This window comes from Chenopodium album, chromosome 2, assembly GCF_948465745.1.
Source record: "Chenopodium album chromosome 2, dcCheAlbu1.1, whole genome shotgun sequence".
In the NCBI taxonomy this organism is placed as follows: Eukaryota; Viridiplantae; Streptophyta; class Magnoliopsida; order Caryophyllales; family Amaranthaceae; genus Chenopodium; species Chenopodium album.
In genome coordinates this window covers 28,781,426-28,787,425 of record NC_137835.1, presented here as the reverse complement: position 1 = coordinate 28,787,425, position 6,000 = coordinate 28,781,426, and positions in this window count along the sequence as shown.

Here is a 6,000-nt window from a genome sequence, read left to right as displayed (position 1 = left end):
CCAAATGGACGCAAGTGCTCCTTGAATTAATTGCCCACTTTTGTTGCTTTGTGCTCACAAGCCCCTCTTCCACTCAAGGCTAGGTTCTTGCTGCCAAAAGGCTAGAACGCGCCGCACGTTTCGGGGTCCAAACTCCCGAACCGTGACAGTTGGTATCAGAGCCAAGGCCCAAACCTCATCATAAGCAACCCGTGTAGGCACCAAGGAGGGCTACACGAAGATGGAATTCGTAGAGGAAAGACTCGGTTGGCTCGATACGAAAGTGGACGAGTAGTCCCAACTGCAAGTCATTGTGCATGAGCAAGCCGAGCAAATTGTGAAATTGATGGAAGATAGAGATGATCTCCACGAACAATTGCAATTTGTTCAAGGACAAGTCGATGAGGCACTTGAGAAATGTGCTACCATAATGCGCACTGTGGGCAGAGACGCACATGGGGTTGGTGCAGCGAAGATCAATCCGCCCTAACATCGCGACTATAGTGGCGCTAGAGATGCTAAAGAAGTTAATAACTTCCTCTTTGACATGGAGCAGTACTTTCGAATATGTCAACTGAGTGACGATCATAAGGTGGATACTGCCATCATGTACTTGTCCGACGATGCCAAGCTTTGGTGGCGCACCAAGCACGCAGACATCGAAGCAGGAATGATTAAATTTGACACATGGGCGGAGTTCAAGGAGGAACTCAAAGAACAGTTCTACCCCGTCAACACGGCGTTTGTTGCGCGGATGAAGTTGCAAGAGTGCCGCCAGAAGGGCTCTCTTCGCGACTATGTTAAGGAATACTCAGCGATAATGTTGGACATCACTGACATGAATGAGAAAGATCGTGTGTTCAATTTTGTTAATGGGTTAAAGGAATGGGCGCAGCGAGAGATTTTGAGGCAGAATATTGATACCCTCGCTGCTGCTATGTGTGCTGCTGAGAGATTGATGGACTACTCAGTCGGAAAGAGTCATCAATCCGAGAATGATTCAAATGGGACGTCAACACGCTCCAACAGTCCGTCTCCAAACTCTCCAAAGGGTACGGAGAATTGCTCTCGAGTATCGTCCAACACCATCAATACTTATCATAGAAGAAGTGGAGGAGGTGATTGCCAGAGATCGACATCTACCTCTCACAACTCTGGAAACTCAAAGGTCGGCGCATCCTCGTCAAACACAAGGGCGATAAACTGCATACTTTGTCGAGGTCCACACAAATGGTGGGATTGCGAACATAAAGGGGAGCTTGACAAGATCCAAAAGAGATTGTCATCCATGTCCATCCAGGAGGCTCCAAAAGAGACTAGCAGTGATGAGGAGCCCACATACAGGACGGGTTCCATACGCCGCATGGGTTCTATAAGAATGATAGCACCTGAAGAACCAGAAGTCCGATATCTTTCGGCAATGCGAGTGATGGAGCCAAAGAAGAAGGCAACATCGAAGAAACAAGCTCGCACCAGAGACTCAGAGAAGTGGGAGATGAAGCCCAATGAATTGGCAACATCCCAGATGCACCCCCGCCAAAATCAGAATCAGACACCCGGTTCGAAGCAAAGAGCGACGAGACCAGAGACACCAAAGAAGAACCTCCCAAGAGAGAGGGAAAACAGTGGTCGAGCAAAAAACGCAGGTCACGTGTAGGGGATCAAATAAACAATGGTCACCCAAGAGGCACCAACCACAAATTAAAGTTCACCACCACAGTCTCAAGGAAGCAGCTCCCCAACAGATGATCGTGGAAACAGCTCTCCCCCAGAATTTAACAGACACCACTCCCAGGAGGAAATTTAGAGATGAAGCTCTCAACAAGATGTTGATAAGTCTATTTTATATATATTTTTATTCCCCGTCCCATGGTCATATTTGTGCTTATTTGAGCTCTGCGGAGCTATTTTTATTACTAATATACGTTTTCTAGTGTTTTTGTAGAGTTGGTATTATTTTGCAGGAATTTGCAGATTTATGATAATTCCCGAGCTTATTAAAGCCACTATAAAAATATTAGAGACGGAGCGTATTTTACTACCGTATATTTTAAGCCCAAGGCCGAGTTAGAGAAATTTAATCCGGTGATTAAGGGCTCGATATTTGAAGAGGTCCAACACTCTACAAGTTATTACTACGGACCAAACAAGGAAGAAAATTGGACCAAGCTTGAGAAGCCCATCCAAATAGAGCAGCCCAAGAAGCCATGAATCCTGTTGAGCTCTGAATTAATGCAGCTCTACTTCTAGTGGGATTAGAAATTGATTAGGAGTTGTAGACAGCCATTTGTGTCTCCCCAAAACCAAACCCAATGATGAGTACCTTTAACGTCGAATCATAATCGAATGAAACGAAAGTGTGGAAAGGTCTAGTGTTGCGGAAAGTTTTTATTTCTTTTCTCTTCTCTCTGTTTTTTGAAAACTTTATTTTAAGAAAACAGCCAATCCAGTTTGGTTGGTCCATGATATGGGTCCAATAATGGTGTAGTCGGATGGGGCTTGCAAAGACCTTTCCAATGATATATTATAAGCCCAATTCCGATGAATATTGAGGAAGTTATGGCCAATTTACCAAACTGGGCCCGGTTTGAGCTTTATGTACGACCCAATGATCTAGGGGAGGGCCTAATATGATTTATCATTCCTAATGCAATTAGGAATGGTTTTAGTCTTCTAGATTCTTCTAGAAGGTTCTTTTCATTCCTAATTCAATTAGCATTGATAAGTTGACTTTGTTGACTTTTCAGAGTTTTAATCAAAATCAAATAGAATTTTCGAAGAAATTATATTATTTTATCCTCCAGTACGGTAAACTTATCGGATTTTCGAAAACGCATTAAAATCAAGACTGGCGTCCAACCCCAGGCCTTGGCGCCTGGAACCAGGCTTGGCGCCAGACGCTAGCCATTAGCGCCTGGCGCTAGCCATTGGTGCCTAGCGCCAGCTAGCCAGGGTTGGCGTCAACCTCGTTTTGCGTGCGTCAGACTCTGTTTTGTTAATTTATCTTTTTTGGCTGATTTTCTCTATAAATATCGTGTCAAAAATTCCGTTTTCATTCACCTACGATCATTCATCATCTACATCTATCATTCACCAATTCTCCTCAAGTATTAGCATTCTTTCATACATTCAATTCTTTCTTACCTTGTTTTCATACAAAATTCCGCATTCACAAGATCTAGATACACCTAGCCATATTCGAAGTTGCCTTCGCCCTAGACGTGAAAGGTTTAATTTCTAAGGGTTTGGTCCCAAATCTCTATTTCAATTATTTAATTTAATTGCTTTGATTATTATTTTTCCTTGAAGTTACTAACGTGTGTATTTTGTTATTAGAAAGAGGTACGAGGCATCAAAGTAAGTGCTTTAATGGTTTTAATTGATATTATGATGTAGAAATCATGTTTATATTGTTATTATGATATTCCTAGTATCATGTCTAGGGTAATTTTAATATTAAATATGATTGTTGTGATGCTTCCTATGGTCTTCCTAATATTTATGATTACTAGTATCATGTTAGGGTTAAAGATTTGATTTTTATTGCTTAGTGATATGCTAGGGTTTGTTATTAATCTTGTTAGTATCATGCCTAGGATCTTGCTATTTTTATTATGCTTTAATATTAACATGAACATGATTATGATTATAATTGTTATAATTTATTATTATTTTGATGATGATTATTTTATTTATGATTATTATTATTATTATTATGATATGATTATTATTATTATTATCATGATTATTATTATGTTGCTTGATGCTTATTATTTATTGCTTGATCACACCTTTTATTACATGTTTAGAGGGAATTTGTACTTGTAATCATGCTTAATAAGATAATTAATAATCTTGTTTAGGGTTAATATGATTATAAATTCAAGTGATCGCCAATAATAGATTTATTTGTGCATTAAATTCAACCAACATAGATAAACAGGTTTAGGGTTAATCCTATTGATTGCATGTTAATTAAAAAGCGCACATGAATACGATCAGAATAAAGTAGAGGCCTATTATTAGGGCAGGTTCAATCTCTTTTAGGTTGGATTTCTACCTTCATCCCCGAACCCTTATTTGGTTCATGACTTTATGGAGTTGACGATCTCTCGGATCGTTAAGGGGTGTAACCTTCACCTCGTGAACGGTTTACAAGTTCCTTAAAAACTTGTTGGCGACTCTTTTGCTCTATCTTCTTCCCTTTTGGACGCCACCGTACTTTAGTGTACGATCACAGTGGGGTTCAAGCTAGTGGGATTTTAAAGGCTTGAAATTATTCCCTACAGTTTTTGGCGACTCCACTGGGGAGGATTTCTATTTTAATTCCTGAATTTGTTTCGGCAATGATTTAGAATGAGTGTATGAGACTCGAAAAGTTCTAAGTATTTCATGTGCGTAATTTTGATTAACACTATTGTCATATGCATAAAAATGATCTCATTGGAAAGACCATCCGTAATGAGTCAAAAACATAGGATTTTACACGTAGGAAATTTGAGAAATATCTTTCACAACTAGGACTGAAATAACACCGCGCGAAACTGGAAGATTTTATCGAGCACAGAAAGCTGCTGAGGCATGTGGGAAGTAGCGTCAGGGACCAGAGCTTGGCGCCAGACTTTTAGCCATAGCGCCAGATGCCAGCATTGGCGCCAGGCGCTACAGTTAAAATCTGGCGCCAGTCTCTGTTTGCTGGCGCCAATTTCCCCCAATACCGAGCCAGAAATATGCGTTCTAATTTCGACCAGTTTTTCGTATTGTTTGCTCGATCCTACTTCCTGATTGAATTTTTTTTCTCACTTTTCTGAAACCCATATGTGTTCTACATATGGACATAACCCTCTGGGAATTCATGCTCCATCTACCCGATTGAACGCTCTGTGCAACAAAGGGTACATCCGAGATGTTGAATTCACCAAACCATGGAAGCGTGTTTTTTCTAAAGCTCGCGGTGTCCCATCCACTCGCGCCAACCCTTCACGGTAAGGCTTCCGCGCGGTGCATCTGGACAATTAACCATGGACCCTCTATTGACTAAACCATATCCCGAACTTTAGAGAATTAGAGCCATGGTTAGGTTGCAAACTCATTGCATCATATTGTGCCTACTTGACTACTTGTGCATTATTTGTTGTGCATACTCTATGTGATTTTTCCTAACCGTTTGTTTGACTTGTGTTAAGATTAAATAAACCGATTAATGACTAAAGAATTTGTTTAATTAATTAATTAATTAATTAATTAGAGCTAATAAATATACCTAAAATCGAGTCATAGTTCCTTTAAATCAACCCGGATTTTTATTCCCGTATACTGCACAAACGTCAACTTGTTTTGGTCATAGATGGAGTTCTAGAAAGAACTACGAGTTGTACAACCTATGGATCTTTAGCTCCGAGTTTTATCTTTAATTTGGCGTTGGTTTAATCCAAGTCAAAGTCACAGATAAAAAGGTATGACTAAAATACCACAGCCTGTCCAGTTTAATGCATATGCGTGAAGTCTTAACTTAGTCTTTGCTTGAGTCTAGTCACATAGTCTAGCCACATGGTCATGACACGAGTCTTAACATGCCACCTACACTCACTAGTCTTAGCACACACTTTGAGTGCACATCACCATGACCATGTCTTAGGTTCATGCATGAGTCGGTCTTTTCCGTCATTTGAGTTGGGGGGTACATTCTATTCCTAATTCTTCATATCCCTCCATCTAAATATTTCTTCACATTCTTCCATCTTTCTTCACCTCCTCCATCCATTGCATGTTGAATAAAGCTTGAGTCAAATAATTAACAATAAATATCCCCACTTTCCTTTTCCACAGTACTTGGTCGAGGAGAGAAGGGCGATTAATCAAGGACAACCTCTTTGTTCAAGTCTCACTTTTTGATAAACCAAGTCGTCAAAAGAGGAAGGCTAAAAGGATAATGGCAAGTCAAGAAGAAGTCAATGAGCTTAGGAACCAATTGGTTACCATGACTAAAACACTAAAGCTACTCACACTCAAGGTCGATGA